Raw genomic sequence first — 14610 nt, 5'->3', positions numbered from 1 at the left:
ATATAAAATATGACGACAATTAATACACGTTTTATTCATATATATATATATATATATATATATATATATATATATATATATATATATATATATATAATATGACGAAATATGATGTAAAAAATATATTTTAAGTAAGAAAACTTTATTACGTGTTATATTCATATATGAATGATAGTCAAACTATAAAAAGAAAAAGTTAAGGATACGTTTTATTCATAAGTGAATAATAAATGTACTGTAACAAAAATCTGATGAATTTTTATTCACTTATGAATAACGAGAGCTGAAACTCTAAAAAAAATTATTTTATCATAACTATATCAATATAGATGTCTATTTATTGAGAATAAAAAATTATGAATTTTGATATATTTAAAATCATTTTTCAATAAAAATAGTTTTGTAAAAATAAAAAAACAAAAAAAAAAATGTATGTTTTTGGGTATATTAAGGTAACTAGATGATGACTCTCATTAAATGCAGGAGCATAAATTAAATACACATTCAATAGGTAACATTGTCTTAAGTGAAATTTTAATAAAAAAATGTTAGTTAGTTTCATTTTTAGACTTTTTGAACCAAACTTATTAAATAAAAATATTTAATATTTATATTAGAGCAATTTGATTTTTTATATAATAATTTTTAACATAAATGATTTACATGATCTTTGTTTTATCACAACATGATGCGGCTTCTTGATTAAAACATGTTGTGTAATAGCTTTATAAATTGACTTTGTCCGGTGTACCAACCTTCATGGAGGTTCACATGACTTTTTTCATATTGGCCCTGTAAAACCAAAAGCAACAATAAGTTGTTATATGTACCAGCAACATTAAATCCTGCAAAGAAATTCGATAAACATTACAGTTTAAGTGCGTTGTCATAACCATAAACATCAAATTCAGATATTTTAATTTGGTAAATTTATAAATTATTTTTCCTTATAAGAATTAAAATATGATTTTTCAGGCTACACCCAATCATATACATATCTTCTGATCAAAGAAATTATTACAAGAAAAAAAACATGTTATGAACAAAAATATAATATTAGTTTCATAATTTGCCAAAGGTTAACACTAATAAATAATAATGAATTTTCACAAATCTTGCATTTTAGTCGATGCATCCAACTAACAAATGAAATTCAGTTTAGAGGATTGATTCAAGAAGTGCATCCATGACTTCTTGTAGCCAAATTTGGGGAAATGCCAAGACCTACCAAGATATGAAGGAACGGTTTATGAGGCTACAACTGGTTTCTGGAGGGCAATAGAAATTCAAAATCGTTAGCACATATCTTTCCTGCCTGCTTCAAATATTAAATTTAGATCAAACTTGTCAAAATCAAATTACAAAAAAACCTAGATATATAATCTAGCAATCAAACAACATATTTTTCATAGAAATAAATATAACAAATCCATAATTTATACTTTATATAATATTCTTAAATTATATCTTACCTTTTCATCTTTAATGGTTACTAACACCTCTTTCTGCCTTATTGTTGTGACACACATGGATATCAAAAATAAGAGAAAGAACTTTAGAGAACAAATGTTGATAGAGTGATCCTTCATTGAAAACACAACAAAATTATTCATAGAGCTGTTAGGATTCTTCTATAGGCCGCTAGAAGATCTCTATAGTGACAACCGGTATGACTTCTATGAGAACGCACCATTTAAAGTAACAGTTTTGATTAATGTAAGTGAAAAATCATTTGAAATACTTACCAATTGTGATTGTTTCTACTTGAATGTGAACATTAACCTTCTTGTAGAGAAATAGAACTTCAAATGAATCCTACATAGCCAAATCCACAAATAAGAGAGTTAAATTAGGAACAATATTAATTAGAAAAACTGATATCTCATATATAAATAGAATGATATGCTGTAATTGATAATGTAATTATTGAATTTGAAAATTCTATAATTATTAAAGATTCTATAATTAACTGTAATTGTGTTTAAATTTTATTTGAAGAAGATGATGTCAACAATCTAATCTATTGGTGAAAAACATAGAATTGAAATGCAATCAGGGGTCCTGATTGCTTTATTGGTGAATTAAAAGTTATCTTTTAATAATATTTAGAGACTAATGTAAAGGATATAATTTTGTTTCTATAACTAAATGAATGAAACTAATATACTTAAAGTAGATTGATTAATTTTTTTCATGACCTATCAACAGGAATACAATAATTACAAGTAATAAGAACAAAGTAAATACAAGAAATTGTAGAAGAAGAAGGAGAACAGGGTAAAGAAAGAACCTAGAAAAAAAAATTATAGAATAAGACCGTTGAAGAAGAACACTGTAAATCATATGACTCAATCCAAAATCGTAAAAAGAACAACTTCAATGTAATCGTATATATATGTTGTTTTTCAATAAAGAAATCATTATCTTTCAAAAAAATAAGATCCTAAAATATTTTCTTGGAGATTTTCGGTTATTCATCTGCAACAAATGATATCATTTATATTGTATCAAAATTTCAAATTAATTGATTTGCTTAATTAATGAATTTTAAATTCAAACAATTATTTTAAATTGATTTATATTATGTGGGATATACCGGGAGATAAATATAAATAATATTGACTTTATTTTTTACTTTTAAATATTTTGCTAATTTAATAGGATTAGATTAGATTTTATAGATTAATGACCAAATTATTGATATGCTTATTTAATGAGTTTTTTCAAAAAAAAAAAATTAAATTTAAACTAAATAGGTTTGAATTTTAAAATCAGAAGCTATGAATAAGAGAGTTAAATTATAAATAATATTAATTAAAGAAAGTATATAAATAAAATAATATATAAATAAAATAATTAGTTGTAACAAATGATGTTGAAATTCCAAATGGAAAGGGTAATTCTGCTACAACTCCATCTATCTACGTCTATCTTCCATGTTGACTTTCATACATGTGAACGTTGTATATTGTTGACTCAGCTCAGCCCCATCTAACTTCGCTTTTCAAGTGATAACGAGGCCATAATTAAGCAGGGTTACCAAGTCACCTGCCATCTCAAACAACGATGATCCAGATTATGCACTCAAAGTTTTCGACAAACAATGGAAACAATGAGAGCAGAGCCAGTCACCTCACAGGTCTGCAACGCCAAATTCGTTGCCAAATCGTCACCATAACAGGTCATCTACGGATCTACATGCTTCGGTCATTCATGGTTAGGATATATAAAGTTGGATCATTTATGGTTCGAGTATCTTCAGTTCGGTCATGTCTGGTTCGGGTATCTAAGTTCGGTCATGTATGGTTCGGGTAGCTTCGGTTCGATGACCTATGATTCGGCATTAACGACCAAGGCAGACATGTGGGTCGACGTTAACGACTGATTTGTTTCTTCTGTCTTTATTCGACATATCCAGTGTAGCAGATGCACTTGACTTCGCATGTTATGAAGATTGTTGGTCAGTAATAGCACCTTAATGGACTTGCAAGAGAGTACGAATCTGCCATTACACTGCTGTTAGTAAAACAGAAACATACCCAGTTTGTAACCAATCTGAGCTTCTAAGCCTCACAGCCTCTACTTCAAGAATATCCCAAACCTGCAGTTTCCTAAATAAGCGTTCTATGCTTTCTTCTTCTCTGGATCCTTCTTAACTACAACTCGATTTCCTGATAGCTTCGCGGGTTTCACTGAAGCATGATCATATGTGGGTACAACAAAACGAGTTGTTACCATCGAATAAGGTTTTCTCCTATCTTCCCTTGTTAGTAATCGACCCCGTTTATAAATCAAAACCTTACAGCAACACAAAACTTCAAACAGGAACAGGGACCTACATACTTTTTCTATTTACTCCATCTTCCTAATCTGCTACTTCCATTCCCATGTAGGTTACTTACTTTTTACGAGTTGAATGTTTGAAGGAGAGATAAATCTATGATTGGATTGGTCATAATCACTTCATAAACGAGTCAGCACAGGGCAGAAACGAACAGTGCATAGAAGACGCTCGATGGAATGCCTGTGAGAGCAGTTTTGCTTATTATTCAATTCGGTCACAAATGGATCCACAAATTCGATACTCTATCCATTTCTCATCTGTGGGTGCAACAATCGATTTATTTGGTTGAATACAGAAGCATTTCCCATACTATCTCTACTGGAATCTGAGTATAACCATCACCAAACACACACCCGAAGAGACATTTCACTTCAGTCCAGTGTCAATGGTTCGGTATTTATAGACCGATATCTACAGTTCGGACTCTATGATTCGGTATTTATGGAACAACATCTGCAGTTGATACCGGCTTAGCAAATGGATGATTCATTTGCCTTACATCCTAATCTTTGGTTTTTTTGTTACCTCTCAATGGCTTTTCTAGCTCAAATCATACATCACATCATATGGATCATAAGGTACGATTTACATATTTTTAATGTCGATAATAATAAATGAATGTGAATGCACATGGATAACGGCCAAAGTGCGCCTCATACTCGCCACTTTCGTATGATATGATAACTTGCTCTATCATTCAAATATAAAATTTTGTTCTGTGATAATTGGTCATATATTTGGATTGACTTGACAAAGTCATTCCTAAGTAAATAATGCAAATCATCGTATGAATCACAACTTTGGATTGGCTTAACAGATCATCTTTAAGTTTAAAATGGATGATACAGTTCATTAAACACTAATTTTCGGATCGGTTACATATTTTAGTCCATTCCACGGGACTCCGAGGTTGATCAAATTTGATATCACCTCTCATAAAGCCTAAGTCAAAACTTAGCACTATGAACCATAAGCCAATGTCATATTTAGTGAAACTAAATTTACCAAGATAACAATTATCAAAATGACTAGTATCGCAACTAGTCGAAAAAGCTATCGAATAATATCGGGCTACACCCGATGTCATATAATTGCTGAAATGGCATCTATCGAAATGGCAATTATCGAAATGACACAGTACAAATATTGACGATTATACATGTATAAACGAATATCGTGCTTTGTAAAATCCATAGAAACTGAATGTTGATGTTGTGTGTCAACCAACATCAATTTATTGTTTTGCAAAATTCATAAAAAACGTGAAAACAATGTTTATCGAATTAACAACTTTCGAAACGAAATGTATCGAAATAACACTTATCGAATCGACAGTAAACAAAACTTATCATAACGAGGTCCATCCTAAAACGGATAGGTGTAAGCACTAAATGGGCCTATATACAGTACAAACATACATGTTTGTAACTTGTCAAATAATTAATCGAAAGTCATCGTTAGCATCGTAACTAACCAAAATTTTGACTCGCGCTATACTTCATTATACTTCATCACATCAATGACTTCTTCATTTAACTAGGTTGGGGGACTTATTGGAAAGATCCCTTTTTAAGGAAATACGAACAACGTTAACTTTTTCGACACATCGGTTATATGCGACACCTTCGATTTACTAAAGCTTTACGATCATAAAAAATCATTTCGAATAAATTACAATTTAGACAAAGTATATCGTAACTCCAGTCTCGTTCACATACGCTTGAAGAAAAAAGGTATCACGGTGTCATTTCTCCCAACCTAGTTAAATGAAGAAGTTAGGTTGCGTATGAGTGCTAGTATAAGTCAGAAGTAGGACCAAACATCGACTTGCTCCTACTTCAAACTTAGGGGACTTGTTGATATATATATATCTCATCGACCTTTTAGAAATGGTTCAACCATTTCTTGACAGTTCGGCCATTTCCGGATGGTTCGGTCATTTCCGGACGGTTCGGCCCTTTCCCTATGGTTCGGCCACTTCCGGATGGTCATGACAATTTCCTGACAGTTCGACCATTTGTAACACCTGTTCTAGGTATCATTTAATTTTCCAAGTTTTTAATGTTTTATGCTAGACCTCGTCGAGTTGGGGAGCTCTAACTCGTCGAGTAGAGATCATTTATGAGGACACGGGATTTAGATCCTACTCGACGAGTCGGAAGGCCCCGACTCGACAAGTAGGCGTTGTAAAGGAAAACCCTAATTTTTAGGGGTTACACCTTATATAAAGGACTTAATCCGCCTCTTGTAGCCTCCCTTACCACTTCATTACCCAGAGAAGAAACCGAGGGGATGCCAAGGGCGGAACTTGGGTTTGAGGGGAGGATTGTTGGGTGTAAACCCAATCCCACATAGGCAAAAAGAAAAAAATAGATGCTAGCATATAAGGCAATGGGTAATCTCTTCTATCACCGAATAGTTTTAGAAAATTGAACCTCGTTGTTCTTCAATGTTGGCATTGTTAGGCTAGTAAGGATCCTAGCAGGCTCTCCCCCATCCCCCCCCCCCCCCCCCACCAATCCCCACAGCAGCCATGGCCACGGTGGCTGCAACAGCAACAGCCTCAGAAACTGCAGTGTATATCGGTCATCAAAGAAATCTATCATGGCATACATCCTATTCTCACTTCCTAAAGAAAGACTAAACATCCCTCAAGTGGCCGACTGACCCATATAACTCATCCATGAAACTTCCACCAACCGTGCAACACTCGTGCATGCTAATCATACATAACACTGGATCCTATATACAGTTGAATACCTAATTCTACCCTAAGCCCTTCATCAAAATAGAATAGGAAGTAAGGCTAAATCAAACATTCCCATGCTATAAAATCTTATTTATGTACAACTATGATGCATACACTAAGTAACTACAGTAACGATGTCAATTTCATACAAGAAAGAAATCCTAGGCTATCAGGAATCAATTATCAGGCAATTCCATCATGCAATTCTTGAGGATCCCTACCCTATCACTAGCATGTTGTTCTAACATAACATAACATCAAATAACAATGTGGTAACTTAGGGTATACTTACTGGCTCTAGCTGATTGTACACATCACATCCTTTCTTGATTATTTTTTAGAACAATTTTGAAAATCATTTTTAAAACTTGTACAGTTTCCTTAGTTTCAGCCTGTATTTACACGGATGTTCCTCTAATTCGCTCAAACCAAGTCTCTGATACCAACTGGTAACATCTCAAAAATTATAACAAATTTGAACTTTTCAAATAACCCATTTACTAAAAAGAAGTGTTTACAAAACCATTATTTCCAAAACATTATTTAAAATCAGAGTCTCCCAAGATCAATAACATGAAACAGAGTATGTGTACGGTCATGCCTTCGTCTTGCTACGGTCTTCCAAAGTACCTGAAATAAAACTAAAACTATATGCCAACGCTTAGTGAGTTCCCCTAAAGTACCACCACATAAACATAACAAACACCAGCATGTATACAGAGCCTTCAACATGACTAGACCGTCGCACCGGCCTATAGACTATCTGGACTGCTCTTAGAGCCTTAAGCCTGACTGGTCCACATCGCATGCGTTTAGTCTATTCGGACCGCCCTAGGTATCTTGACCTTCAGCACAAAGCAGGACTACCTCAACCCGGTACACCATCACATATCAACATATACCATAACAAACAATAACTAACATATACATGTAGGCATATAAATCTAACAGATCACTAGAGCATAGCAACATCCTATATACCAGGATACAGATCCAACAAATCACTAAAGCATAATCACATATGGTAAAACCAGTATATCAATCCAATGGGTCGACCTTGGTGCCTTCAACTTGTAAGTCCAATGGGGAAAACTCACTTCACATTCTGATGAATAGCTGATCAATACTCTGCTCCCAAATACCGGCTCAACCCAAATCCTAAATGTCAAAACATTACCCATTCTAAAATAATAACATTTTCCCAAAATACCCTTGGTCAAAACTAGTCAAAATCAACATGTCAACCGAGTCAACACAGTTGAGTCGACTCAGGCTTCATATGTGGGGCGTCCTCCGGAGGTACGCGGGCATACTAGCTGTCCGAGGCATCGGGGCCAAATCTATGAATGTTGTGCATACCGTTCGGTATGCCCAACGTACGCAGCAGCCCCCTTCTTATCCAATTAAGAGCTTATTTCTTCGACTTGACACGTCTAATTGCAGATCCAAGGTTAAAGTACCATCAATACTCATAAAGTTGGAAACTTTATGACTTTTCATGTCCATTAAGTTCTTAATACAAAAAAAAACTTTCCAACTTTATGACCTTCTATAGCATGCATGGAGTAAAACTAAGCATCAAGACCACATTTTTATGACTCAAGACCCCTCCTATGGTCTGAAAGGATGACTTATTTGGTTGAGAGCATGCCATGATCCAGAATCACCATATTTAGGACCAAAATGCCTTAAATGAAGAATGAATAGATCTACAAGATAGAATGATCAAGTTATGAACTTTTTACCTCCTGGAGATTGCTAGTAAGTGGGGAATCCCATATCTAAGTAGCTTCCATGCTTCAAGGTCCTTGCATTCTTCAAGAACACCAAAAAAGCACACAAATGAGCTCAAAAGCACTCTTCTCAGTTAGGGTTTGCTAGAGAGTCGAATTCTTAGTTGGAGGCTGATTAGGGTGAAGGTCTTGGGCCATAAAGTTGTTTAAATAGGGTGAAAACCCAAAAATTTAAGGTTTGGATCCCTCGCACTTATGCCCAGCGTACGAAGAGTACGCCCGTTATATTAGATCCCTCGTATGTACGCCATGCGTACGAAGAGTACGCCCATCGTACTAAGTTCTAGCCAGAAATTACCAAAATGCCACTATGGGCCATTTGGTACCCTTTCTCGTGCACAAGGACTAGAATGCAATTTGTATTCATACTTAGGGTTAATATTGAAAATACCTCAACATCGGGATGTAACAGGGTCCTTGTTTGTTGTATACGTGACCTATAGAGACAGTGTTTGCAGCAGTGATCTGTTTAGCTATATTTCAGACTATAAGTTGAGTTTTCCTCACTGTACTTGTTGGTCAAAGCAACCAATTCCGACCCACTAGGGTATGTATCCTGGTATGTAGGATGATGTTATGTTGGTTATATGTTAGACTAGTAGATCTTCATGATTACCTGTATTCTCCAGTTATATATTAGACTGGTAGATCTGTATGATTACCTGTACTTGCTAATTATTGATTATTATTGCATATGTCGACATGTTAATTGTGACAACTAGAAAGTTTTAGCAAATTCTAGGGGGTCTTGTGTATAAGAGCACCCACGACATATATATATATATATATATATATATATATATATATATATATATATATATAACTTTGTTGCTATAAAATTTTGAAAGCCAAAGGGGCATCATTTATGGGATTGAATATAAATATATGAATGTACATATATACACTTTGGAAACCATAAGGGCGTTGTTACTATAAGTTAACATATATATATATATATATATATATATATATATATACACACACACACACACACCCCTTAAGAAACCATGACATAAATAACATTGAAAAGTCAACAAACTATAAACAAAATCAGACAATAACAAAATACCCCCCAAGACCGAAATCACCCCTTAGTCGGTGATCTCTAAACCGAAAACCCTCCCATGTGAAGCACCAAACCGAAAACACAATCCTAGAGCACCCTAGGACCGAAAACTCCAAGATCCAAGCCCACTAAGGCCGAAAACTCAATGGGTGAAGGAGTTAGGACCGAAATCACCCATGGAACAAGGCGATTTCGGTCATGTATGGCCAAAAACACCCATTTGACCCCTTTTCTAAGTGATTTCGATTTAGAGAAGGAAAAGATAAGGATACTTGACTTTATGATATGATACTTCACCCATTTCCAATAAGATAACAGTATCCCACACAATTACCCATCAAATATCCATGTATTAACCCCTAGTTAACCAAGTAAACTTCACATCATTCCTTCCCTATCTTAAGGCCGAAATCCCTTTTCCACAAATACCACCAAGTTCACTTCACTTACTTTAAAACTTATTTTCTCTCAAGAAATCAATTCCAAGTTTCAAAGGGGTTTGAATCTTCAAGCATTATTCTTAGATTCTTGGTAAGTATTCCTTCAAATCTAGTGTATTTATACACTTTGATGTTAGCTTAATACTACTTACACATATATTATTATGTGTTAAATTCTTAGGATAACATCCTTGCCAAGAAAGTTCAACCACCACATTCAATTGTTAGGCTTGGGAATCTTCACACCATCTTCTCAAATAACCCACAAAACTGTTGGATTAGTGTCTAAGCCCGTAACCATATTTGGTAAGTACTTGACCCGGTTGTGCATGGTTCTTTTGGGTTGCCTTCACCAAACTGGAGAAATAATAGAGAAAGAGGTTATTATGATTTATTAATATATTATAAGAATGATATATTAAAGGAGATATAATATTTGTTTAATTAATATTGGTCAATAATTAATTAAGAATTAATTTTGTGATCAAAAGTAATTAATTAAACTAGAGGGGCTGAATTGTAATTATGTGATAGTTGCAAATTAGCGCAATGGATGCCCTATGGATAGGGTGGACGAATTCAAGGTGATAGGGCCTTAGAATTCGTCCAAGATAAGGATTCTAGGCTTATCTTAAAGGCTGCTTGGTGGGCAAGTAACCAGATAAGGATAAGGACTGAAACCCTAATCTCTACCCTATATAAAGACCCCTTAGGCCTAGGAACATCGGCCACTTGATCCCAAGAAGACCTAGATCCGATTTTTGCCTTTGCCCCCCCCCCCCTCTCTCTCTCTCTCTTGCCTCTCCATTTGCTTTTGGTGTTTGTGAGCCATTAGAGGTACTACACTTGCGGTACTTGCTTTCTAAGACAAGGAGATTGAAGATTTAAGTTGTTATTACAATATAACAACAAGAGGTATGAAATTCCTTTTTCCATCTAAATTTCAAAATACATAGATGCATGCTAGGGTTCTTCTTGTGTTCATAATGTTGTGTATCGAATAGTGAAAACATAGATCCAAATATATGGTTGCATGCACACATAGGATTGTTTGTATAAAACCCATCACTCAAGGTGAGTTCATACCCCCACATTTTCAAGTTTTTTCATGTTTTTTAAGAGGGAATACAAGTAAAACTTTGTTTATCACACAAATACTTACATGTTTTCATCTTTATGTTAAAAATAAGATATTATTTGCATAAGATATGATTATCACTACTTTTTATACAATATTTGTGGTATAATAGTTTTGATATGCAAAGTTAACAAAACATAACTCGTTATATGCTACAAATATCATAAGGAAAAGTATGATTTGGAAAACTACAAGGTTTTGGAAACTTTTACTAAATGATAGCTTTTCTAGCAAAAATGGTTACCTTATAGTCATTTACTAATTTTTTGGGTTACAACCCAAAAATATTATGTTTTGATTTCATATTTTAACACTAGACAAGATAAAAACTTTATATTTATATAATAGATTATATAAATAGTATCAACAAACACACAAGATAAACTATAATTGGTATAGTTTGGAAGTCACAAACCACACTTTCGTTTCAGAAGAACCATATAATTATCCAAAGGTATAATTATTACATTTTACAAGAAAAATGAGTCATAGTTCCCGTGAATTTGTTGATGCTCTTGTGAGACATTCGCTTCATCGTACCTACCTGGTGTACACCTTAAGTCCTGCATTATAACCAAAGTCTCTTTGAGGGAGAGCTATATGGTTGTGTGTGTGTGTGTATATATATATATATATATATATATATATATATATATATATATGGGATTGACAACGCCGCACCTCCGTTGTTAGCTACAATTCGACCGACAAGTCTAGGGTGACAAATTTCTACCAAATCCAATGCTTGAAGAACGTTGTTCGGGCATATCAGTCATAATAGCATGGTTATAATAACTCACATACAGATTAACAAAACGAACTGGTTTACGGAGTAACTTACACCTCATTAGTTTTATAAAAGGATATAACTACATACTATTTTTCAGTACAACAATACTTATACATTTTTGGCTTTGGGTTTAAGACTACAATTCAAATTTAAGAAAATATTGGATCTTCTTGAAACATACATTATCATTACACAAGGAAAAGATACAAAAGAAATACATACATCTACAGTTCATACTAAGAAAATATTGGATTTTCTAGAAACATACATTATCATTTTACAAGGAAAAGATACAAATAAAATGCCTACATTTATAATCCATATTAAAGAAAGTATTGGATTTTCTAGAAGTATACAAATTCATTTTACATGAAAACGTTACAAATCCTTCTCACACAAAATGGTTATGAACTCACCAACTTAATTGTTGACACTTTTCAAAATAAATTGTATTCTCAGGAAATCAGTAAACATGTAACGCCTAGTTTATTTAATAAATAAATAATAAATTAATGATTGTATAATAGCCCTAAAATCAATAATTATATAGCAAAGTGTTGGTTTTCGGGAGCCAAAAGTTACAATTTTAGAAGTCGGGGGTTAAAAGAGTCAGTTCCGGATTAGTTTTGTAAATAATTATGAAAGCGAGGGCTATATGGTAACTTCTGGGACTTCATGTGAAGAGATTTTGGATGCTAAGGGACCGTTTGGTAATTTTTGTACCTAAATTGCAATGGGTTTTAATGTTGAGGGCTGTTTAGTAATTTGTGGGCCGAATTTGAAAAGGATTTCAGGAATCAGGGTATATTTGGTAAATTATGGACTTAAGTTGAAGGGAATTTAGATGGCAGGGGTTAAAAAGGTAAAATATGGATCTATTTTGAAATAAATGGGAGCTGGAGGGACCATTTTGGTCATTATGGCAAACTTTTTAGTGGAGTCGGGTATACAAGGTTCCGAAACCCTAACCCTAAAAGTGTGTGCAGCCGTCACCCTCCAACCTTATGCCTCCCTTCACTCCACCCGCCACCCTACTTTTTGGTTCCGATCAGATAAGTCCGACAAGCATGTCATCCTTCCTCCGCCACCGTGAAGCCGCTAAAGCCAACCGCCGAACGTCGCAGCTATTTTCTTCCGGCGAGAATGGGTCGACGACGTGACTGCCGGGTGCGACTGTTACCTCCTCCGTTCTCCTTTTCCTTTTCCTTCTCTTTCTCCCTTCGCCATCCTAGAGCTCCATCCGCTGCCTTTCCGACTGCTGCCATGCCCCTGAAGCACCATCGTCACACTAACTGTCGGCGATGTCGTGAGCGAACAAAAGAATATCTCTGGACAATGCCAAGTTGTTGAAGACGACGTCTTGTTGCGTGCCGCCATCCTCGGACGCACCTGCTCTGACTGTCGTACGCCACCACGCGAAGGTTGTGCTGGTGTGTATTCTCTTAGGGTCTGACTTTTCGTTGAAGAGTCTATGCGTTTTCTGTAGGTCGGAAACTGAGGAGATAACCACCATGGCCGCCAGCCATGGTGGCTGCCGCCATGAACAACCACCGGCCACCACAATGTGGTTATGCATGTGTGTGTGTGTTAGCTTAGTGTGTGTGTGTTAATGGGGTTGTTGTGATGTATGATGTAATTGATAAAGGAATAATCGAAATGAAACTCAAAACCACCACCGTAGAGTGGTGGCTGCCGCCACCGGCCGCCGTGTCGGTGGCGGTTTGTTTGCCTTATTGTGTTTGATTTGTTTGGGATGCTTAAAACCTTAATGGGCCTAATGAACCTTAATTGATCAAAAGACCTAGCTATTGGGCCAATTGGGATAAGATGGGGCTGGAAACCCTAATTAGGGTTTAGAAAACCCTGATATTGGATCTATGGGCTTGGACTTATTAGGACCCACATTTGGGCCATTAGAATGGAAGTGTGTACTAAGCAGAATCACACCATATGATTTATGTAGAAGAGTGATGGACTTAATGTGACATCCCCATTTTCACGGCCAGAAAAGACCGATTTTGTTTATGCTTTGTTTATAAATCAGAGTAACATTTTAAATAAAAGTGTTGCGGAATTTGTCCCAAAACAAAATATGATAAAGATTTATCAAAAGCATTTCCAAAGAAATGTATTTCTTTAACAGACTTGGGATGTCATGTTCGATACAGATCAAAAGCATAAACAGTACAATATAAGCCTTACTACATTATTTCGTATCTACAGGCCTATATCTGTAATCCCTCATCCAAAACATCACATCTATGCTCATGCGCCACTACCTGTAATACAAGAAACTGAGTAGGTCGGGCTTGGGAGCCTGGTGAGCACATAGTGTTTTCAACCCACAATAAATAAGTTTATTAATTTCATCAATCAACAATAACCTGGTTACCGTTCCCGTTATCCTCACTTTACGTCCCTAAACACCTATCATAAGGGACCTAGCCTAAGGATCATCATCGGGATGGACACTACTGCTAAGGGGATTCCTTAGCAATAAATGTCCTAAAGGCAACCATGTGGGGGATGGAGTACACCGGTGAACACATCGTTCACAAACACCTACAGGTTGTGAGCATGCTAGTGTTCCACTGGATTGTCTAGAAGAGTCTGTGGTCGTCATCCATACTCCACTAGATGACAGAATCAACAACATCAACATCGAGGCCTCTCATCATTTTATCACACATCACCTATTACATATACCCATGTTTTACCCTAACATTTTTGTAGATATAAAATACATATATAGTTTAAATAATTGAAAACGTGTATAAAAATGTTCATCTA

The sequence above is a fragment of the Lactuca sativa genome, chromosome 8 (assembly GCF_002870075.4).
Source record: "Lactuca sativa cultivar Salinas chromosome 8, Lsat_Salinas_v11, whole genome shotgun sequence".
Classification (NCBI taxonomy): Eukaryota; Viridiplantae; Streptophyta; class Magnoliopsida; order Asterales; family Asteraceae; genus Lactuca; species Lactuca sativa.
Note: the sequence above shows the minus strand (reverse complement) of the source record.